The following is a 24,760-nucleotide window of genomic DNA, read 5'->3' as shown; positions in this document are numbered from 1 at the left end:
GCCAAGGTGCAGCTGGAGCTGAACTTGGCAAGGGATGCAAAGAAAAATAATACGGGCTTCTACAGGTATGTCAGCCAGAAAAGGAATGTCAGAGAAAGCGTATGTGTCTGATGAACAAGACAAGGCAAATGATAACAATGGATGAGGAGAAGGCTGAGGTACTCAACAACATTTTTGCCTCAGTCTTTGCTGGCAACCTCTCTTCCCTCACCTGTAGAGTGGATGGGCCACAGGGCAGGGACTGGGGAAGCAAGGTCCCTCCCACTGTAAGAGAAGATCAGGTTCGTGACCACCTGAGAAACCTCAACATGCAGAAGTCTATGGGACCTGACAAGATGCATTCCAGAGTTCAGAGGGAATTGGCTGATGTAGTTGCCAAGCCACATTTGAAAAGTGAGATGGAGATTAGTGACGAGTGGTGTTCCGCGGGGGTCTGTATTGGGACCAGTACTGTTCAATATCTTCATCAATGACATAGACAGTGGGATCGAGTGCACCCTCAGCAAGTTTGCAGATGACACCAAGCTGAGTGGTGCGACTGGCATGCCTGAGCGACAGGATGCCATCTGGAGGGACCTAGACAAGCTCGAGAAGTCGGCCCATGTGAACCTCCTGAGGTTCAAAAAGGCCAAGTGCAGGGTCCTGCACCTGTGTTGGGGCAACCCTCAGTATCAATACGGGCTGGGGGATGAAGGAATTGAGAACAGCCCTGTGGAGAAGAACTTGGGGGTACTGGTGGATGAAAAGCTGGACACGTGTTCTGGCGTGGGGTAAAGCAGAGCCAGTTCTCTGTTCAGTGAGAGAGGCCCTTGCTCACACTCGTTGCCGTGGCAACCAGGGTCAGCTGACTCAGGTGTTTACCCTGTGGGCAGGTCAGGTGACCCAAACTGACCAATGGGGTGCTCCGTCCCATCTGCTATGCTCGGTGTCAAAGCTGAGGGAGCAGAGGGGTCAGGCTGGCTCTTCTCCATTGGGTTCTTCTTCAGTGTCTCTCTTTCTTCAGTGGCTGATGTCTGAGGAGGATGCTGTCAGCTCGTCTGCCTTTTGATCCCGGTCAGTGTGTTCCAGTTCCACTTTGTCACTGAGTCCAGCCTGGAACGTTCCCAGTGCCTGCTGGTGACATTTCCCTGGGAGCTTGATATGATTTTGTGTATATTTGTATATATTGCATCTTTTTCATTATTTCCTTTTTTATTATTACTATTTCATTAAAGTAATTTAGGTTTTCTCTTTATCTTTCCTCTTCCTCTCCTTGGGAGTGTGAGGTGGGGGAGAGCATCTGTTGTCATGTCATTGGCCAACCTGGCCCAAACCATAACATGAGCTGGCAATGTGTGCTTGCAGCCCAGAAAGCCAACTGTATCCTGGGCTGCATTAAAAAAAGTGTGGCCAGCAGGTCGAGGGAGGTGATTCTGCCCCTCTACTCCGCTCTCTGGAGACCCCACCTGGAGTACTGTGTCCAGCTCTGGAGTCCTCAGCACAAGAAGAACATGGACCTGTTGGAGTGAGTCCAGAGGAGGGCCACAACAATGATCAGAGGGCTGGAGCACCTCTCCTATGAGGACAGGCTGAGAGAGTTGTGGTTGAACAACAGCCTGAACAGCCTGGAGAAGAGAAGGCTCCGGGAGACCTTATTGTGGCCTTTCAGTTCTTAAAGGGGACCTACAGGAAAGATGGGGACGAACTTTTTAGTAGGGCATGTTATGATAGGACAAGGGGTAATGGTTTTAAACTAAAACAGGTTAGATTTAGACTAGATATAAGGAAGAAATTTTTTACACTGGAACAGGTTGCCCAGAGAGGTGGTAGATGTCCCATCCCTGGAAAGATTCATGGTCAGGTCGAACAGGGCTCTGAGCAATCCGATCTAGTGGAAGATGTCCCTGCTCATTGCAGGAGGGTTGGACTAGATGATCTTTAAAGGTCCCTTCTTACCCAAACTGTTCTGTGGTTTTGTGATTTCTGGCAGATGTCCCTATTCTTGTAGTCAAAATGATTTAACATTTGTCTGTAATCATGGTTCATAATGTTTGCTTTGCCATTGCATCAAGCAGAATGTTTTGCTGTCTGAAAGCATGTTGAAATACTGCACCTGTTTTCAGTGAGACGCCTGTGTTACACTGAGGAGAAACTGAGCTTCCTAACAAAATAATTTGTGGTCCTGCTTTCTTCTCTAACCATTATAACTTCCAGTGAATCGAGACCAAAGCACTACGTTGATGGATTTCATGCAGTGCATTCATAGCTTGAAGAATGAAAAAGCATTTGAGGGTAAAATAGGAGCAGCTTTTTCATTTATATTATTTCAGAATTTCAGCTTTGCTAAATGTTGATATCCGTATAGATGCCTTAGGATCCTTATATATAATAATAAATTGGAACAATATCATGTGCAAATTAATTAAAAAATATGATTGATATAATGAATATTACAAAGTATTAACCATATAATTGCCTAGGAAAGCCAAAGAGTCGCAGCTGCTTTTCAGAATTACAGAGCTAAGTCGCCATTATGAATAAAGCTTTAACAACTGCTAATGCTAAAGACCTCATATGCAGTTTAAATACTTAGTACACATTTTTAAAGTCAAGTCACAGCAAGACAGATGCCAGAGAAACAGGAAAATGAGATGGGAGTAGGTGGGTAATAAGAGAGAGAAGTGACAGAACAGCCCAAGGATAAAAAAAAAAGGCAGTTTAGCTGTCACTCAATATTTCCTGTGAGATATTAACAAACTTGGAGATGATTGCTCTCTGGTAGTTTGCTCTTTGTCCCATTTGCCTCAATTAAGTGGCTCTGGAGTGTACACCATTAAAGATCCTTTTTGGTTGTTCAGTCCCGGAGACAAAATATTTCTGCTTTGCCATCCTCTCTGCACCTTTTTCACTTTTCAGGCAGAATTCTTCATTTATTTCTAAAAATTGCGATGTAAAATCATTAGACAAAAAATGAGAAGATAATTGATTACAGCAAGCAATTTAAACCACTGTTAGATTTAGCTCTTGAGAAAGCGGGTCTTGAGACAAACTTGAGACAATTTTACTGCCATAAAATCAGACAGCAAAACAAATACAGGTTGAAATAAAGATAGTAAAGTTAACAAATATATAGACATTCAATGAGAACATATAGGTAACTTTGCAGAGAAAGCAAAGATTTTTTTTAATCAGTTTGATATTGAATGTGAATCAGAATGATATTTGAATACCTCAAACAGAAAAAAAATCCCTTAAAAAAAAGCCATTCTGCATAGAGAAATTTATTAATTGTCTAAAAAGTGTTGTTTATATAACTAGATCTTTGTAACACACTGTGAGTTAGAATTAATGTAAGACAGTAACATTTACAGTTTCTGACCTGACTAAAACGCGACATTCCCTTGGAAATTCATCTGCTTGAATCAGTGTAGAGATGAGTGACGTTGTATAATTTTCTACTTGCAGATGAGTGACTCTAAGCAATTTTTTTAAGGAAGTTTGAATGTTTTTGATGTATTATTGGTTACTCTTAAATATAATAATAGTGTTTGATGTAATTTCATATATTATTGCAATTATTTTTTTCCTCTTTGAAGCCGTGAGGCTTCTTTTCTTCTCATGCTAGGTGATCTTCCTGCATTCACAATACAAAAATGATATTTACTTTTCACAGAACACTTCAGCTGTTTCGATAGATGCCCTCATTCTCTGTAAAGAGATTGACCCAAGAACTGTTGGTTCCATGACAGAAAAAAGAGAATTCTAACCTCTCCATTCGCATTTGAAATCTTTCGACTTCCTTGTATACAATCATGTAACAAAGAAATTATGTGGCCCAATATTTAATTGCAAGAGTAAGAGATACTTACTGTACAATTTTTTTTTTTTGTAGACAATTTGTTTTGTGATCTGCTAATCCAAAATGAAAGTTTAATAAATTCATTGCATCTCCAGAAGACCATTATTTCTCCAGAGGTCAAGTAACCAGTAGGTTATAAGGTCAAGTAGTATGAAAGTTATGTTCAGTGTTTTAGAACAAATCAAATGTGCAAGAATTTTCTTCTGAGTTTTTGGGAGTTGACTATGAAACATTTATGCACAACTGAAAAGAACACATTTCTACAATTACGCTGGTTAATGATGTTTGCATTTGCATAATCACCACAATGCTTCCTTTAATTTTTGCATGTTTCACATTTTTCTTGCCATTTAACAATTTCTCACATTGTTTGTGGGGCAGTATGGTGAATTAATCCTAGAATATTTGCATTTTTCTATAAATAGCATTATGCATTGCTAAATAAATAAAGGAGAGGATTGGGGCTTTTTTTTTTTGCCTGTTTTACTAATCATTTGATTATATGCTTTTCTGCTATGCTTGTTTTGTTTGTTTGAATAAATAGCTCCTAGGCCAGAAGCTTTATGAATCCTGTCAGAAACATCTGTAAAGAGACTCTTGAAATAATATTTCTCTGTACAACACTTTTTTTCTTCAGTACCTTAGAAAAGTCATTCCACTTTTCACAATACTTGGCCACACTGGTAAGACAGTTAGGACACAGGACATACTGGCAACAGTCTTCTCTTTGTGGTCTAGTAAATCTTGAAGTATTTCCTGTACAGGGGCCACACCTTCTAGAGGACAGAGATGCCCACCTCGCCCCTGTATCTTATTTGGCCCTATTCTAAGCAGAGTGCTCTGATGAACACCTTTAACTTGATGTGTGCAGGTAGTCTAAGTTTCCTCCCCAGGAGCAGTTCTCCTTGCTGAACTCTTCTGTGAAAGATGAGAACCCTCCTGCAATGTGAAAATAGAAAGGTGCATGTCCATATATGCAGAAATGGTCAGTATTGTTTCTTCCTAGAACAGATTCACACCTGAGGTCCTCTCTTACGTGCATGTATTGTTGCTTTTTTGTATATACAGAGAGAATTCACAGCCTCTTTATTCCTCCCTTTTTCCATTTGTTAGCAGGAACTGAATGGGGTGCAGTAGGGAATTGCCATTGTGTGGTTTTTTTAGCAATGACCAAGTTGTGTTCCCTTGAAACTGGATGTTGTCATTCCTGGATTTCTACTGAAGTATTACATGTACTTTTCACATCTCCTTTAAATGATGTATTGAAACATCATCAGAGATTTTTAGGCTATCAAGCTTAATTGAACAGAGGCACCTGCCTTCGTCCCGAGATACATATCTGAGCCCTTGCAGAAAGGCATAAATTCAAAAGTATCTCTTGTTCAGTATTTTTCACTAGTTATTGCAAATTTTTTATTATTACTCTGTAGGAAATCTGACAACTTTCAAAAAGACCAAATTCTCCCCTATACAGTGCTTAACTCAGAGGCTTGGATTCCATTTTTCAGGCTAAGCGTAAGCAGACACTGAAACGTGAAATGGCTAGGTTTTAAGTGCTAATTTTCCTGTTTGGATCTATCATCAATGAATATAGCTTACTTAAACATTCTTCTTTGCCTTTCTTTGGTCTTGTCATTCTTCCGGCTATTTAGACTGCAAGCTCTATACAGAGTGTTTTCTTACTTGTGGGATCATAACAGTAGAAAACATTGCTGCTGTTTAACAAAACCAAAATTCATGTGGTACTTCTGCTTTCCATGGTGGAGATTTTCCACTCAGTTTTGCTCTCTGGTTAAACAGTTGATGCATAAAGCACGCCTATCACTTATTAGCATTTTATAGATATACTACCTGATTACCAGCACTCTATGATTATTATTTTTTTTCTTCTTCATGTATTGTAGCTATTCACTGCTCTCTCTTAGAGGCACAGGACTAGGCTCCTGCTATTTAAACCTTTGCTAGGTACTTGTGCTCAAAGGTAGCGAGAAGCAAAGAGAACTTGAGTGTTCTCTAGAGAAAAGCATAAGTATTTTTCATTGATTGTCCTGTAACATGGAAAATTTCCAGAGAGCTGAAGTGGGGAATCTTGTATGTTATGTCAACTTTAGAAAGTAAGGAAGTACAATAGAAATGGACTTGTAAATCAAAGCAGTTGTCAATAACTTGACATCTACCGTTAGCATGTTTCATGTGGGGTTACTTCAGATTGTCTTCAGCCTGCTTTCACGGACGGAACGGCATCAGTGACTGGAGTTCATTGGATGTACCTTTGACAGACATCTTCAGCTTAGTTTCACTTGAAATGAAGCGGGTTGTGCCCTGAGACTGTGCTACAAAGCGTATCAGGACATAGTATATAGAGATGGTTAGTTTTTAAAGCACTTTCCTGATCCAGACTGAAACTGTAACATAGGCATACTCTCAACCACTCTATGAAGCTAAAGGCAATTCAAAGACTGTAGAGATCTCAAGATGATGAGAACTTCATTAGATCATTGAATATTAAAACTGAAATAAAGAAAGAAGAAATTTCTCTTGTTGCATGGACTGCTGTTGAGGCTTTTTTGATGACTTTTATGTTATGGCTGTTAAGAAGCAATTGATGGACCAAGTGTGGTAGATGTTCTCATAAAGAATTTCCTGTAAAACACAGTTTATTAATACTAAAAAATATCTCTTTTAAAGAAGATAATGTATTCATTTGTGGTTTTTTGTACCACGTGTTAAGTAATTTCCATTTTCAATACAGCTTCTTAACAGAATTTCATCAGTTGCTCTGATTACAAAGGTGAACTTTTAAGTTCATTTTCTCTGAAAAATAATTACCATCTTCTCTTACATTCAGTATTAGATCTATAAGGTTTAAAGCGTGGAAGCTAGCAATGAAATTGTCTTTTGTCTTAGAATGAATTGTGTTTTGTCTTAGAGCCTTAGTTGTCAACATTTAAAACCTGTTATGTCGATAATTAAGGATTTTTTTTTCCCAAAACGCTTTCATACATTTCAAAAGAATCCAGATACCTAATTCCTTATAAAGTATACTTCTGAATGATTGTAAATGTAATATTTGCATCGTTATTTCTATGTGGTTTTCATTTGGGGTTCAGTTCTACAATATAGGGTTTTAATCTTTTTTTTGTGGGTTTTTTTTTACATCAAATGTGCCTGCAGCTATTTGTTCATTAAGGGGAAAAAAGTCTTTACATATTCATAGTTCATGTCTATATTTTTAACTTAGAGTATCAGGTTTTTTGGATAAATATCTGACATCCTAGTGTAAATTTTATTATTTACATAAAATGGCATTGCATTGCTAGATGTGAATGCAACTATTTGTTTGGGGTTTTTTTAAATAATTAGACACCTATATAACTGTAGGTAAAAAATATTAACTATTTGTAAATTTTCCCAGTATTTATGTTTATTTGAACTCAATGTAACTTTTTGTAAGGATGACAGTTGGATAATTGGGCAGATTTCTTGCAAAGCTTCGAATCTTCCATGTAAAAGCACTGCCTTTTTTTCTCCCTGAAGGCAGGCACGTATTGAGGAATCCAATGTAAGACAGAAACTAAGCAGCAGTTTCTAGTTCTCTGGCAGGTCAGTACAATGAGAGGCAATCACATCCCAACCTGCAGAAATTCTCCCCAGCAGTGCATTTCTGAGCTTTCTCAAAGAGGACTCCTGAAAAAGTGTTCCTTACGATATTCTGCTCCTTCTTCAAATAACAGACCAGAACCTACTGCAGTATTTTCTGGCTAAGCCTGAGACCCGTTACCTTCTTAAAGCTTGAACTAAGACTTTCTATACATATATGTCTATATGTATATTATGCACTGGATTCATAGGGTAGAGTCAAAACCAGGTTTACGTTATTTCAGCTCAAAGTAGTGCAATTTGCAGTAAAAGAATGAGTCTGCTTATGTAGGTATCTTCAATTCATACTCCTCAGTACCAAAAATTAGACTCTGCATCTGCCTTTAGTGATGAAGCACCTATAAACCTGGTGAAATTAAATAGGTAACTTCAATGTATAATGCAAAACCTGAATGTATCAAGGAAAGAATGATGTACACTATGAAAACAGTGTCCCTGTTTGGGTCCTAGCTATCTGTGCTTTCCAAATCTTTCCCATTTTGGATCTGCATTGAATATTTCTGTCTTGCATGCCAATTCCTAACTGACTGAATCTTACTGATTTTAAAATTAATGGGAGAGGTGAGAGTAGTCTCATATGCTTTATGAAATGGTGTAATAGCCAAGGAAATGGGATAACTTGCTCTATGTCTTTGGTCCTGTACGTCCAAAGCTTGAAGTAAGCACGCAGACCACCTCAATATAGTGGGGGAAAAGGGCACCACTGGGTTGGTTTTTTTTTTTTTACACCTTCTTTTTCTTTTGCTAGTTTTATTTTCCTTTTGAAGCCACATTGCTGTGTCATGTGACTAGAAAGAAAAAAATTAGAATTTGTAAATTGGTAACTAAGCTTGGAAATGAGAGTAGCTTTGGCTTTATCAAACTATTTAGGGTAAAATACATGCAAAATCCGAATTTAGACAGCAGAGTAAATATAGCAGGTCCTGCTTCTTATTCTATTCTTGCGATTCCCAGGGCTGGCATTTCTTAGGAAATACAAATGGAGACAGTGATAATTTTTAAAAGTAGAAAACCCAAATACATAAGAATATATTTTTAAAGATAAATGAGAACAACTTTAATGTCACACCATTTTTGTACTGAAAATTATTAAATTTTCTATAGATTTTTTTGATTCCTTGTGGAAAAAATAAACTAAATTTTATTTATATGAAGCAGCCTTTTTTTCATGCTACTGTTTGCCTAGATCATTTTTTGTAGAAAAAAAATAAACAGAAGTCTTAGTAACACTACCTTTTCAGAGAACAGTTGTAATGATGATATTTTGGGCCTGAAACATTGAAGAAAACTTTGTGAAGTGAGTTAGACATTTTTATAATTTCTCCTTGGAAAGCTTGTGAATTCTTTTGTGTTCTTCAAGCTAAAATGATAAAATCAGCACAATTTATATGCATGTGTACCTTCTTCAGACATGTGAGAGGGTCAGCTTTTCTTGTGTGAGTAGAGAAAGAAAATCAGCCGTCTTCCAGTCTGTCTTTGCTCTTTTCATATGATGCAAAACCACATCTTCTTTTAAGGAAGTGTAGAGGATGTTATTTAAACTTCGAAATATTAAGCACATACTTAAGCAACAGAGCAGCTACCTGACTTCTCGTACACCCATCAACTTCCACATAAGGGCGAACTTTGGTTTCAGAAACCTCCTAAAAAATTTATTTTTCTCATCCAGAAAACGCTGCACAAAATCATTAGAATAGAATTATTTCCTCTAAAATAATGCTGTGAATTTGAATGTGGTTTTTAGAAGCTGGATAAATGCACTACTTGTATTTTATCCTCAAAGCGGAAGGAAACTTGCTCTGGAAGTGAAATGTCTGGATAAGGTAGGGAGTGGTAATGTTTTCATGATAAGTTAGAGAAGTGGTGATTTTGACAAAGCTTTTCAATTAACAATATTACACTGTGAAAACTGAAATGCTTTATTTTACTTTACCCTCTCTTTTTTTGACAAAAGATAATATGAAAATAGCCTGATTATCATAACAGTCACGTGTAAACGTGGGATGATGAGGTAAGGTGCTTATTCTGGGTCAAGATAGGAATGAAACTCCACTAGAATTTCCCAAATAGGCTGTCTGGTGGTTAGGTTAGGTTGCTGCTTTTTCTTACATTTGGGAGGGACAAGGTTAGGTTTCATTTTGAAAGTAATTCAAACAATGTTCTTATGTTTCTTAAATCTTGCAATACAGAAATGTTATTTTCTGAGTATCCCTACAAGTAATGTATGTATCATGTTACTTATATCAATAATATTGATTGAGGGTCGGGTGATTTGCATTAATAGGCAATAGGTGCTGAATGAGTATTGCATAGTCAGCTTGCCAAAACTTGTTCTGCAATGTTGACACTCCTGTAACGAGTGGTGGTACATTTGGTGGTATAAATGGAAGATGAAGCTTTGCTAGGAACAGTTTAAAGATCTAAAGGCAAAATCTAGCAAAAGGGCTGTTTAAAAAAGTCATTGGCAGTTTGAATATGCTCAGATGTCATTTATTACCAGTTTAGGTGAATGCCCCTTAGCTCGCCAATCTAAAGGAGTTCAGTTTCTTATAGAAGAGCACTAGATTTTAAAATACATTTTTAAAAATAATAACTAATGTTACAAGAATTTAAGCCTCTGAAATTTCCATACTGTTCATCCTCACAACAGGTTATGGATGACTATCCAAGAGTAGTCATCAGGAAGGAACTATTTTTACATAAAGGTCTAATATAAAAAATAAAATTCATGAAATCCATATAAGAAAGGTATATTAAAATTACACACAGAAAGTCAAGCATCTCTAAACTTGTCAGTTTCCATGGCAGCAAACAATTTGTATATTACCTAGTATTTTAGGCACTGGATTTTCTTTTTCATGACTTTGAAGTATTCAGAGACAATTTAAATCTGTTATTTTTTAAAAATTAAGTCTAATCCATCTTCTTTTGTTATATTACAAGATTTTTAAAAGGTGCTTAAATGTTTAATTTTTCTTTTCTGATTTTGGGCCCTGCATTTTTGTTGTTTTTATAATTACGAGGAAATGGCATTAACACATTCACAGCCTTCAAATACTTAATGATATAGGAAACAGAGCATGTATTTAATTTTTCCTTAAATATTTTTATATACTGCACTATTTCATCATAAAAATATTATAAAGCTAAACAATTGGAACTGAAGTGTATCCTTCATTTACAGAAAAGCAGGAGAATTTTTACGTTGCTACATTCCTAGTAAATGGCCCTAATATTGCTCAGGGATGATGAGCGGCAATTAGTCCAGTTTCATGGGTGAAGCCAGTCTGTTCAGAGAGAAACATAAGATTATATAATAACCATTGTTTTGCCCTTTCCATTGAAGAATGATTTAAAAATGTAATCACGGAGGAAAAGATGTGGGTTGTTTTGCTTTTTCCCCCAAGTGCTTTCATGAAAATAAAACTTATGTTCTAGGAGATCACAGTCTCGAAATATTACCAGCAGATTCTACCAGAATCAGACAGGTTAGATATATTCTGATAACCACTCTGAGATCCTGTATTTATGAAAAATTGCTCTTAAAATGTATACTGTAAAAATTTTTATTATGCAGGGTATCTTCTTATGAATGGCACCTTTAGTTGGATTTTTTGGCCCTGGAGTCCAGCAAGAATAGTATTTGTCAGCATAAGTGACACATGTGAGAGCTCTGTTTTGTCATATCATTTCTAAAGTGTCATTAATGTTCAGCTGCGAAGAAGACAGAACAGTTTTTCCTCTTTAGACTAAACTGATTAAGAAGTGCTTTGAATGAAAGGAATATTTAGAAGCTGATTCATGTGAAGAATCTGTGATGTGTGTTATCTATTCCTATAATCTTTAATACGGAGATTCACTGCATACAGGTTGAAAATAAATGACAATGTATATAAAATCTAAAAATATATATAGTGTATAGATCTAACTTTTCAAAAAAGAAATAATTTTCCTATTCCTGTTTTTTTTTTCATCACACTGTGCTATTAAAAGATCTGAAATCTAAGTGGAATCCAAATCTACGTAAGAGTAATAGCAACAATACCCATATTGTTATGTTTCTAGTAAATGAACAGAGCAGAAGGAAACAGGTATGTAGTATTTCTCTGTTGTATTTTCATAGTATGGTTCTATCCAAGAAGTAAAAGACAAAGAAGAAAAAGCAAATGGTATTTAATAATAATATAAAAGTAGTGGGAAAAGAAGTCATCAGAATAAGAAAAACAAAGAGCTATACTAAAGTAAATGATCTTCCCAAGACTTTCTGGATGTTAGCAGAGGAAAACTGCTTAAGAGGAAAATAAATTATAAAAAAATTAGAAGCTGTTTTTAAGAAATAACCTCTTGTTTAAAAAGTGACACTAGATGTTGGAATTTTAGATATTTCATGTTTGAAAGCTACATTTAAAAAAAAACCCAAAAGACTATTTGGTGGACACCATATCCTGATTCACTTAATTACTAAATTTAATAGGGATATGGAATTAAATTTGTAATAATTATTGAAAGTAAAACAAGCAAAACAGGTTAGCAGTCTTATTTCAGTTGATTGGCTTTTGGTTGATTTTCAGTTGAAAATTAAATTTTCACATATAAAGGAAGTTATAAATCTTAAATACTAGTTTACCTATGAAAAAGATGCTTCACATAATTAGTGTTTACTTTTTGCTTGTATTCTGTTTTGATGATCTCATACTATGACATCTTGTTCTTCTGTGAAACTATTGTCCTTGACGGGCAACAAGCACTATTCTTGGGGTGAAATGTACGTACGCTGTAATACTGTATTCAATGCATATGTTTTCTTCTTTTTTAATCACAGAGACTCTTCAGTTTATGAAAGCACCGGTCTAATAAATGCACAGTTGCAAAAATGACTAACACTTAAATCCTGCTCCGTTCAACTGAGTTAAGTGCATCAATATTCAAGCATATGGCTGATTTTGCAGAATTGCTGTATGAAGTCAGGCAATGAGCACGTTGTGGTGGAATGCCTGACTCACATAGGCATAACATTAGACAACATTAAAATTCCTTGTGCGTCCGTACTGGAAAACTTCTGGTGAAAATAATGAGTACTTTATGTGACCTATTTTATGAAGATAATAGATTTCTTCGGTTTCCCTTATGTTTCACCAGAATGGTAAGTGCTCTGGATTTCTCAGAAGAAATCTAGATACTCTCCGTCATTTACGCAATGCTGCCAATATCCATAGCATGTTATATGTTCTTATCCTCAGATAGAACAATTGTAATTGTGTCCCATAGAGAATATTTATTTGTTTTGTCTAAAGTTTAACGATCACACAGGAAGGCATGTTACTATGCTGAAGGCTCTTTGAGGGTTAGCATTTATGAGGTTTATTTCTAGAGAATTTTGGTATTGAATTGTCACATTTTCAACACATAGTGGAACTAAGGTTGTGTCACACAGGATATGACATTAAACCTCATTGTTCTCACAAGAATTGATGACAATAGCGTTGAGTTAGATAATTTATTTAAAGATCATTTCAAAGCTTTTGATTCCCTATTAACACATTTAATAGATCAATTATTTTCATTAATTAGAAAAAATTGTTTAGAACGCAGAAGACTCCTTAGCAGAGGCTATAAACTCTCCAGAATAGAGGCTACAGGGTAAATAACTATATGAATATTTTACCATCTAGCTTACCATTTCCTTTCTTAGTCTTTACTACAAAGTGAATTTGCATTAGCAGACCAAAGAAACCTAGATATTTAAGACAAAATTATGGAAATTGGACGCCTCAGCCAATTTATGTTGTTTGGGTTCCTTCACTGTTGTAGAGCCTACCAGAAGATTTTTTTTTTTTAGCCTGTATAATATATCATTATCAGAACAGAAATTTAAATTGATGACAAATCAAAAGATTGGGAAGTGATCTGCATAGTGTCTGACAAATCATACGAAATATGAAGGATCTGAAATTTTGAAGCACTATGTCTGAAAGTTTCTGACAGGCATGCTCTTGCTGTCTTTTTGAGGCTATGATAAGAAACAGTGTCATCAACTTCCTGCACTTAAATCAAACTGAGGTTTACATTAGGCACCGATGCAAAAATCTGCATCCAGTTCTCAGTTGCTCTGATGTTTGGAATTTTGTGTCCATGGTACAATTAATATTCCACTGATCATCAGAACATAACTACTAGAGTTGTAGGAAGCTCATGCTTTCTTTCAGAATTAGTTGAAAAGGTTTTGTTTACTTTCCTGTGCTGTCAGTAAAACAGTTTGTAAATCCTCTAGTTTTTCATTAAGAGGAATAATAGTTACTACTTGACTCTGCAGAATCCTTGTTCCAAGAAAACTGCAGACTTTTGCCTCAAGAAAAGTAGAAGGAATAGAATCCATAGTAGAATGTAATGCAAATGTAAAAAGTCCCTTCTGAAGATAATAATGCTCACCTAAATCAGGATAATGCAGACAGCCTTTGCCCACTAGTTCTACAGGTAACTAACGGGAAACTGGGTCACTTCAGTCTAGGCTGAATTTGGACACCTGATACAGAAGGGTTATGGTTATTTTAAGAAAAAGGGGATGGAAGCATGAGCAATGACTTTCATCTTTTGCCTTTACTGGATAAATCCCAAAAAGCAGGCTACAAATCTGCTAGTCTGAAGGATTTTTGGACTGATTTTTCCCTGTGACTGATATAATTACTGGCAACCAGAACAACAAAAAAAAAAATCTATTTTCTTTCTGTGAGTAGTGGCAACATCTCTTTCCTCTCCCAATGAGACAAGACAGGGAAGAAGCAGTTAATAAGACCCATTAAATATGCTTAATAACAATCTGATAGATGATAATTTTACTTTATAAGGGAAAGATCTCTTGGGTCAGAGCAAAATTTCACTGTGAGTGGAGTACAACTTCTCGGGTGGAGAAAACCATCTGAAATGTATTGAAGCAATTCAGGAATTTTTCTCCTCCATATGCAAATATAATTTTAAATGACTACTGCTATAGTGGAGTGAGTTTTTATGTATAGTTTATGTACAGTTGCAGACGTTGGTCACTTCTTGTTCCCATCGTAGGAACTGGAAATTGATTACTCTCTCAGCCAAAGTTTATTACTAAGTCAAAGGGTTATACATAAGTTTTTATTGGATTCTGTTTCTAGTTGGCAGATACATATATATGGAACTCCAAATTCAGTAGCTCTATGATGCAGCAATATAGAGAAAAGTATTCAGTTTCATCATTCCTTCTTATGTGCACCACGGAGACATGGTCTACCTATAGGAACACGAATATAAAGCTGTTCAAGATATATCTGCTATCCAAACATTAATTTCTAGGCCTTTTTTCAGGATCATAGAGTCATAGAATACCAGGTTGGGAGGGACCTCAAGGATCATCTGGTCCAATGTTTCTTTGCAAAAACACACTCTAGGCAAGATGGCCCAACACTCTCTCCAGCTGAATGACAGTAAATCTGCCACTTCCCTGGGGAGATTATTCCAATGGCTGTGTTGTAATTGTGAAAAATTTTCCTCTCGTGTCCAACCAGAATCTCTCCAGGATTAATGTGTACACTTTACCCCTCATCTTTTCCTTGTAAAAAGACACTCTTCATCTTCTTTGTAGGCACCCTTTAAATCCTGGAAGGCGGTGATAAAGTCTCCCCTAAGCCTATGAGTTATTTGAGGATGGTCTGATATCTTCTTTCGAGGATGCTAGTGAACACTCTGACCATGGTGAGCTGAATACCTAGCAAATTAGATAGGTGGTCAAGATCCTTATAGTCTGTCTCATTTTACACATCTGAATCAGATCTGAAAATTAAAATAAAAGATCAAGTTCACTCTTATCCCACTAGATTAAAACAAACCCTTTCTAATAAATTTCCCCTTTTAGAACAACTGAAAATACATACATGACTTAAGAAAGGAAGCTTGAGGGGAGAAGATAATATCAGATCAATAAGGAGAGCCTTTTCATTGATAGCTACATCTCTTAATCCATCCTAAGCAAATGGCACTTTTACTGTGTAGTGATTACAGTGGCATATACACAGCTGCAGGTTTATGATATTTGAGTTTAGATTTATTTTTTTTTACATGCTAAAAAATATTAGGTAGTTACTTGTTCAACCTTGGTACCAGTTGGTAAGGGAGTTCAATGAAAGGCACATTGAAAAAGTTTCTATTAGCAGTCTACTCATTATCACAATTACCCGTTCACATTCTCCTTCAGAACAAATTACAGAGCCCAGTCATCAAGCTGGGAACCTTTCTAGGTTAATTTTTTAGAAAATGAAATGGGGAAAATCCATCTAAACTGAGAAGGTTTGGTGCTTTGTACAACTGGTGGTGGCTTTGAGGATGTCTTTTTACAGCTGTCCTGGAAAACTGACAGTTGTATGCACAAAGAGGACATTATTTTCTCAAAATGGGGTAGAGTTAATGTGAAACTTTCTGAGATTTTTCCTAGTCTTATTATTTCCAGAAAATAAATGTGAGTTAGCAACATTTTCAAAGGATGCTGAAGCCGGGCCTGGCTGAAAAGGTCCCACATTGCCTAAATGTTCAATTTTACTGAAAGAATAGTAGATTTCCTATTTTATTATTCCTATTAATCACTGCGATTATAAGAATATTATAATATTGTGACTTTTCCTGTTTCACTAGTTTATTTTGGCTTTTTGAAAGCATGTACATGCTGCTTCATGAGTTCTCTCTGGCTTACAACTTCTTTTGGTGAAGTTGAAACATAATCATGATACTGGTGAATAGCATAATGAAAATATGCTTACAGAATGTATTACCTTATTTTGTGAAGGTCTGCAAGTTTTGAAAATTAGCATCTGAGGAAAATAGACTCATTGCATGTGTCAGGTATAGATATAACATCTATCCTGCCACAAACATACATCAAATGTAATTTTTTCTATATTTATTTTTCCTAAAAATACCTATGGACAATATCTTTATAGGCTGCCAATTGTAGTAGTATCAAAGTTCTTTAAAAAATGAGTTTATGCACGTTTTATATTCATATATATACATATTTCTATGTTTCATGGAGATCATAGTATCATAGAATCATTTAGATTTGAAAAGACCCTTAAGACCATCGAGTCCAACCATTAACCTAACACCACCAAGTCCACTGCTAAACCATGTCCCTCAGCACCACATCTACACGTCTTTTAAATACCTCCAGGGATGGTGACTCAACCGCTTCCCTGGGCCGCCTGTTCCAATGCTTGACAACCCTTTCGGTGAAGAAATGTTTCCAGCCAAAACCTCCCCTGGCACAACTTGAGGCCATTTCCTCTTATCCTATATCTTTTTACTTGGGCAAAGAGACAGACCCCACCTCTCTAGAACCTCCTTTCAGGTAGTTGTAGAGAGCGATAAGGTCTCCCCTCAGCCTCCTTTTCTCCGGGCTGAACAGGTTCCCTCAGCCACTCCTCATAAGACCGGTTCTCTAGAGCTTTCACCAGCTTCGTTGCCTTTTTTTGAACACGCTCCAGCACCTCAGTGTCTTTCTAGTAGTGAAGGGCCCGAAACTGAACAGTATTCAAGGTGTGGTCTCAGCAGTGCCGAGTACAGCAGGATGATCACTTCTCTGGTCCTGCTGGTCACACTATTCCTGATCCAGGCCAGGATGCTGTTGGCCTTTTTGTCCACCTGAGCACACTGCTGGCTCATATTCAGCTGGCTGTTGACTACCACCCCCAGGTTCTGTTGTGTTGCACGGCGTTATTATAACCCAAGTGCAGGACCTTGCACTTGGCCTTGTTGAATCTCATACAGTTGGCCTCAGCCCATTGATCTAGTCTGTCCAGATCTGTCTGTAGATCATTTCTACCTTCAAAAACATCAACACCCAACTTGGTGTGCTCTGCAAACTTAGTCAATCTCCTCATACAGATCACTGATAAAGGCATTAAACAGAACTGGTCCCCACTCTGAGCCCTGGGAAACACCACTTGTGACCGGCCACCAACTGAATTAAACTCCATTCACCACAAGTCTTTGGGCCTGGCCATCCAGCTAGTTTTTTTACCCAGTTATGTATATATACTTCCCAGCTAGTTTTTTACCCGGTTCTATCTATATACTTTTTTAATATATATATCAGGGCTCTTTGTGTTGATAGCCACAAAGGTTTAAGACATCTAACTTCCAGGTTAAATGGATAAGTCTAGACTTGACTTTCTACCGCTTTGTCCTAAGCTGATCTGCAGCTACTGATACATTTAAAGTACTGATGTGATTACATTTCTATCAGTAAGATGTTTCTGATGCCAGCATCCCTGCCACTGGTAATAGGCATATTGAGACGTACGTTCCACTGAATTCTCAAGCTAGATATTCATCCACAATTGCCAGTTTTAGATAATAACTAAATCTGAATGAAGTAGAAAGTAGGCCAAACTATTGTATATTTAGTACATTTAGTAATCAGTAGCCATATATGTAGATTACTGATGTAGGCAATCCTTCTCCCGTTTGATTTCTGGAAAAGACTTTTGACTTCCCAGTGGGTCTATCTGACTCCACATCTATGAAGACATTCTTAAACTCTGAAGAACTTCAGTTCTTTACCTACCCAACTCTGGGATGTTCTTCCTAATTCCAGTTGTTTCCAAGCTGGAAACTTGCTCTCCCAGCACTTCAGACCTGTCATTCCTCTTTTTTTTTTTAGTAGGAATCTGGGCATACTTTCTCGAGGAAAGTTCTATCAGAAATGATTGTTTCATCCTGACATTTTTTACAACTCAAAGCCGTAAAATATAAGTATCTTATGTCTCTTGAAAAAGATGGTTCATTCCATAAGTAATTGTAATTCATTAAGTTCATTGCTGCATTGAATAATTAAGAAGGATTTCACTGGGTAGGAGTTTTAAATGTTAGATATTGCAATACTGAATCTATATCTGCTTTCACCACTGAAGTCACAATATTTTTAAAGTAACCAATCAAGAAAATGCCTATATGACATGAGGATAAGCCATCATGACTTTACAGTCTCAGCAGCCTGAAGAAATGTACTGATGCAAGACAAATTGCTGTACTGATCTTACTTTTTGTTTTCATTGACATATCCTGATTTATAATCATGAACTTTTGTCATCTATTTAACTAACACCATTCATTTTCCCCTTGATTTGAAGAAAACAGGGAGAGATGTTAGAAGATAAAAAAGAAAAAAAGGTTTTGTTTGCAATGTATTTTTTCCCCTAGCACTATATTGCTTCCAAAGCTTTGACTATATAAAGTATCTGGGTGGAGGATTTGTCACTAGTACAGTGCATTATGTTTTTTGCAATATCCTGTACTACCTTCATCACTTTGTTATCATAATTATTTCCTTCAATTTATTAAACAATATTACTAATGTGTTCCAAATGTAGTTCATTTTCTCTCTCATGTTCTTAGGAAAAATGTACTGTACCAGGATTATTTTTAAAATGTAATGAACCCGCCAGGACCCACTACATTTTTAAGAAGCCAAGAATGAAGAAGTACAACTTGCCTGCAGAACGGTAGGACAATGGACAAGGAGGTTTCTTAGTTCCTCAGGGAGTTGCTCCATGTTTGCAGGGAGCCACAGGAAAGCCTGTGGTTAGGGCTTGTTTGTTTGTTCGTTTCGGAGAAAGAGTAAACTTAATAACAAAAAGTTATTAAGGAAAACCTGGTCTAGTGGGAGGTGTCCCTGCCCATGGCAGAGGGTTTGGAACTAGATGATCTTTAAGGTCCCTTCCAACCGAAACCGTTCTATGATTATATGAAATGGGAATTCTAGAATTCTGCTTGATTTTGAAATCTTAAAAATATTAAATAAAGTTACTCATTTCAAATATAATCCTGGACATTTTCATTAAAAGAGGCAAAATAAGACCAGACCGTATGGGCTGGCAGATTGTTTAAATTATGTTCACTGCTACACTGAATGTGATCATAAATTGGCTCTGTGAAACACACAGCTAAGCTAAAATTGGTGAACTTTAAGGTTCACGTGGTCAGGGTGCACTGTTGGGATTTATCCTCCCTGGTTTTGGGGGGTGTGTGTGTTGGGTTTTTCAGGAAATGAAGTGATATTTTCCTGTTTGTGAGCCAAACTCAGGGAAAGAGAAGAATCTTTGTGCACATATATTTTTTTTCTTCCAAAACTTTCTATCGTGCTATCCTGGTCTTTAATGTTTTATGGGATGCTATAAACAAGACAGAATAAGTTGTCTACCACTCTGTTTGTTTGTTGCTGGAGAATGAGATATTCCATGAGACTCTGTGCATGGAATCTCTCTTCGGCCAGTTGGGGTCAGCTGTCTCATCTGTGTCTTTCCCAAATTCTTGTGCGTGCCCAGGCTGCTTGCTGCTGGAGCAGCATGAGAAACAGAAAAGGCCTTGACAGTGCGGAAGCATTGCTCAGAAATAACTGAAACATCAGTGTGTTCTCAATCAACACTCTTCTGGTCGCAGGACACCTCCTCAGCACCACGCGTGCTAATTAACTCTATCCCAGCCAGAACCAGTACAATATTATATTAAATAACACAGGCTTCACATCACTAATTTGCTGGTAATTCACATTGACACGTGTTTGTCATTTGAATTGGGGTAATAAATTTACAGCCAGATTTCCAGAGGAGTTTTTTTATGAACACCGAAACAGAAGAACACCGAAATATCGCCCTAAATGTTAAAGTTGATTATTCGAGTATTCATTTCTTCCGCTACCTTTTTTTGCCCACACTACCTAGTAAATAGAATGGGGAATAAGCTATTATATTTGTAAGTTATATTTAGAGAAAAATAAGCATATTTAAAAAATACTGTTCTGTAAAATTATTGTCTGCATTTTAATTTTATTCACTATTTTTTTAAATACTCTTAGTTGCAAATGTAACATTTCAACAGCAAAGTTTGTTTTTTACAGAATCAAAGGAACAGTTTTATTATAGAACAACTTGATTTTTAAACTAATTCCGTTCTTCTTCATTATCTTGATTACATTGTCTTATACAATGACCCAAGAAATCTTTTTCTTTTTTACTGTGTTCACTGAACAAAGTGAACTTCAGGAAACATCTGCGATGTCTAATAATTCCAGTCAAACAAGCAATTGGTTCTGAAACAATTACTTTTTGTGTGCAGGGATTAGGAGTTTGTAAGAAGTTTGAGCTTACTTCCCAAACTTATGGGAATTCACACTGTAACCCATGAAATTTAAGTCTTAATTAGTGAATTTTCAGTTCATTTTTTTCTGATCATGAAATGCTGCCTTAGACACAAAAATGTTGTCTTTCTGTTTCCATATACCTTTTTTTTCTTATTTCAAAAAAACCCCCCACAAATTTGTGGATGGAATAAAACAGTTATTTGCTGTTGTATTTCTCACCCACATCTATCCGTTCACACTTGCATGTTAGTTGGGATTTTTTTCCTAATTTCTCACATTTTCTCCACCAACTTCACCCTACTGCTTTTCTCCTTGGTATAACTTGACAATGCTTTATAAAATTGTTTAGATTTTCTTTGTGATACCTCTGGTATTAGAAAAAAATACTGCCTTCAGCACAGCCCATGGAACAGAAGATGACGCTAATACAGGAAAACTAGCAAAGCATTTTTAAAAATGAAATGAACAGATTTCTCTTAGCACTTGTAGCACTTTGTTCTGTGATTACTGATAGGAGATCCATCTTTGAGGATCAGGGTCAATTCATGGCTCCCAGGCCGGTAGATTCTGCAGCAGCTGCAAAAGCAGCATTTTTAGCTTTTGGAGGGAGCAAGAAAGTCTCTTGTAGTTTTCAGTCTTTTTGTAGTTTCCAGTTTTTGTAGTTTTTTTCTTCCCAGTCAAAACTCTTGATTAACAGACTCTGAAGGAACAGGTCTTGTACTCCTAGCTGGGATCATAGATACAGAAAGAACGAACGATATGGAACTGTCTGACTCCTGCATGGCTCTACGGAGTGAGATTTCCTGATTTAGTTATCACTGCCCACTGTCAGCACCATTCAACTCGGCCCGTGTAGCTTCTAAAGCAGTATAACTGCCAACCTTTTGAATATTCTGAATTAATACTAAAAACGTTTCTAATTTTTCATAAAATCCTACAGGAATTATTCTCATTCACTACACACTGAAATCAGGGGATGAGAAGTGAGTTGCAACTCAATATACATGTACACGTGTGTCTGGGAACCAGGGGCTGCTAAGCGTTTAGAAGACTGACAAATCAAGCCAGCTTCAAACTTTAAAACGTAACTTTGCTGAGTTCCTGCACTGCTCATGCTAATGGCTAGTTCTTATACATTACTGATCTCTACCACTAAATACACGAAGCACTCAGTTCTCAACAGTCATCACCTAAACAGTCATCCTAGCTTTGAGTACACCGTACCAGGAGCTGATGGTGTACATGTAGTGCTCATGGCTGTGGTCCTTGATGATCTCAGCCCTGGAGGTCAAGATGATGAGCTCAAGAGCACTTTGGCAAGAAAAGATGGAAATTATTATTTTTTTTTTTTGCGGGGCGCCCTCGTATCACCAGAGATTCTGTCTTTCTGCATATCCTCCAGTTCATTTTACATTACTTAGAGATAATTATTTCCTGGTGAGTGATGCTAGTTATGACAGCAGATTTCTTCTTTGGATTTTTCTCTAAGAGTTCCATTCGGATTCTCACCCGAATTTTATGAAGTTCCATGAGACGGTAAAGTTAACTTCACAAATTGACATTACTGGGAGAAGGAGGAATCACCTTCCCTCCCACCGTCCCAGCCTTCCTCATCATTCACCTTCATTCCCATCCATTTAATTTCAGTTCACCTTTTGCCCTGACTTCAGTGTTGTAGCAATCTGGTTGTATTCCCTGTTTTCTGTAGAAAACAGGTTTTTGTAAATTTCACATAAAACTTATGAAATTTTTTATAAGCCACTCACTGTAGTCTTGTTTCATTGGGACTGCAGGGTTAATTTCTTTCCAGTTCAGTTCTTCCTTACATCAATAACGTAGTGCAGCTGCTGGGAATGTATAATCAGAAACTGTTAGCATATGGGCAGAGCTAACTAAGATGATGAGAAAGGAGAATGCTAGTGACCAGCTCTTAACTTCTAATGATTACCAGCCAGAGAAAGGAGCATATATAAATGGTGCAAGCACGGCTCAAAGCAAAAAGCTGAGGTCTCATGACTGTGGACTAAACAGACGGATGCCCTGTACATGGAGATTGGAAGGAAATGCTGCAAACATATATATGCATGTAAAATTAACTTTCCCATTACGAAGATCCTACATATTATGTTCCAGCTGAAATCAGTCATTTTTTGTGAGTTTTGAAAAGGCATTTCTATATTACTGGAGGATTTCTGCCTGTTGAAATGAGTGCTGAATGCTAAAAGCATACAGCTCTCTATTAATAGAAGCACAGCCAGTGCTCCCAAAAAGTGATTATTCCCCTTTACCTGGTAGTCATTAGAGCGTATCTGGAATACATCATCCAGGTTTTGGCTTTGCAATGCAAGAAAAACAGTGACAGACTGCAGTAAGTTCAGCAAAGTGCCACCAGAATGGTCAGAGGCTGAAGCCCTTGCCCTGTGAAAAGAAGCTGAGGAAGATCAGATTGTTTAGCCTGGAGAAGAGACAGCTTTGGGGGGCTGAACAGCAGCCCCCCCAACGGCTAAATGAAAGATAGATAAGGGAGCCAGGCTCTTTACACATGTGCACAGGAGGGAAAAGTGATACTGGTTATAAATGGACAGGTTATGTCTGAATAAGATACAAAGAGAAAATTCTTCAATCCACATACAATTAAGCATTGGAGCAGGTTGTCCAGACAGACTTCACAGTGTCCGTACGTGAAGGTTTTCAAAACTCAATTGGACTAATCCCATCATTTCAGTGTTGACTTGGTTTTGAACAGGATACTGGGCTAGATGACCCAGTGAATGATTCCATGATTCTGTGATTTTTTTATGCTGTATTACATAATATTACATACATGTATTACTTTGATTAACTATTTGATTGTTTTCAGAAAGCAAGTCAATGTCTAGCCAAGAATCTTCTGGATGAGAAATGTGTCTAGATATCACAGTTAAAAATCTCTACTTTCCTTTAAAATTTCCATGGGCTTTTTAATGAGCATTATATCAAGACTTTGGAACATACTATTTCCAGCTGCAGAATGACCCCTTGAACCATGATGGAATTCAAGTTCACAGCTTACTGGAGGGAAAAAATTCAACCACTGAACTATGAGCACAAATACCTGAAGCCGTTTAACTCTTCATCTTTTATTTTCCTATACGGATTCAGATTTTGTCTGACACACTACTTCGCTTGTGAGATCTGAAGTCACCACAATGAGAGGCCAAACGAATATAATTTTTCTGTTTCTTGCTGGATCTGCAGTTCCCATTAGCAGCACATCAGTTCTTGTGCACTCAGCAAGTCAAAAATAGACACTTTTTATTTCATGTTCAATCAATAATATTATGGATTGACTTCTCTGTTGAAATATTTATGGAGAAAATCCAGCCGCCTACCTATTAATGAGAACCACTTTCATTATTTGTATTTGCAGCTTCTGATTAATGTCAGACAAATTGAATTACTGTGTGAAAATGGTTTTGATTAAAGCAAAATTAAAAATCTAAACAGTTTACAGCAGTGGATTTTTATTTCATTTCCTAATGTGTACCTTACCTAGATACTACGGCAGACTACTCATTTGATAAGTTTTTTCTTTCATCTCTGTGACTACCAATTATGCTGCTTGCCTGGTTTCCTGCAATGCACTTTATGCTCAGTAAAAACCGGTATGACTGGAAGTTATATGGAATCACCACTAAGACAACTAAAAGAAAAAAATAAATGTTTATTTAACATATCTTCCAACATCCTGGAAAACTAAAGAGAATTTTAATGTGAAATACTGTAGTGCAACACTTTGCAAAGCATACGCTTCCAATGACACATGGATTAAGCGTTAATGAATTTGGGAACAGATAGAGAGATTTGTATCAGAACTGTTTACAAAGTTATTTCACTTTAGCTCCATATTTTGTTAAGAATTATAGTGTTATTTTAAATATGGTTGTAAAATAAAATTGAAGGGGTGGGTTGTTTGTTTTGGTTGTGGTTTGTTGTTTTTTTATATTCCATAGTATGTATTGGACAGAATCCATATGTTACTGTACATGTCTTGGTGGCTCGTATTCAGAAGTACCAAGGACAAAATTAATCACCTGAGCTTGTGTAGCACAAACAAAGCAATA

General features: G+C 36.8%; 1 long non-coding RNA gene across 2 annotated transcripts in view; it reads left to right on the top strand.

The window, feature by feature from the left end:
* Positions 1–24,196, top strand: part of LOC134516102 (uncharacterized) — an 84,506-nt gene extending 60,310 nt beyond the window's left edge. For both annotated transcript variants that reach the window (XR_010071219.1, XR_010071218.1), the window contains exons 5-8: positions 11,492–11,589; positions 12,321–12,641; positions 18,914–19,020; positions 23,518–24,196. This is a non-coding gene — a long non-coding RNA (uncharacterized LOC134516102). The remainder of the gene's footprint in view (positions 1–11,491; positions 11,590–12,320; positions 12,642–18,913; positions 19,021–23,517) is intronic.
* Positions 24,197–24,760: the final 564 nt, after the last annotated feature.

Source organism: Chroicocephalus ridibundus, chromosome 5, assembly GCF_963924245.1.
Source record: "Chroicocephalus ridibundus chromosome 5, bChrRid1.1, whole genome shotgun sequence".
NCBI classification, from domain to species: Eukaryota; Metazoa; Chordata; class Aves; order Charadriiformes; family Laridae; genus Chroicocephalus; species Chroicocephalus ridibundus.
The sequence above is the reverse complement of the archived record's forward strand: the minus strand, read 5'-3'. Positions and strand labels throughout refer to the sequence as shown.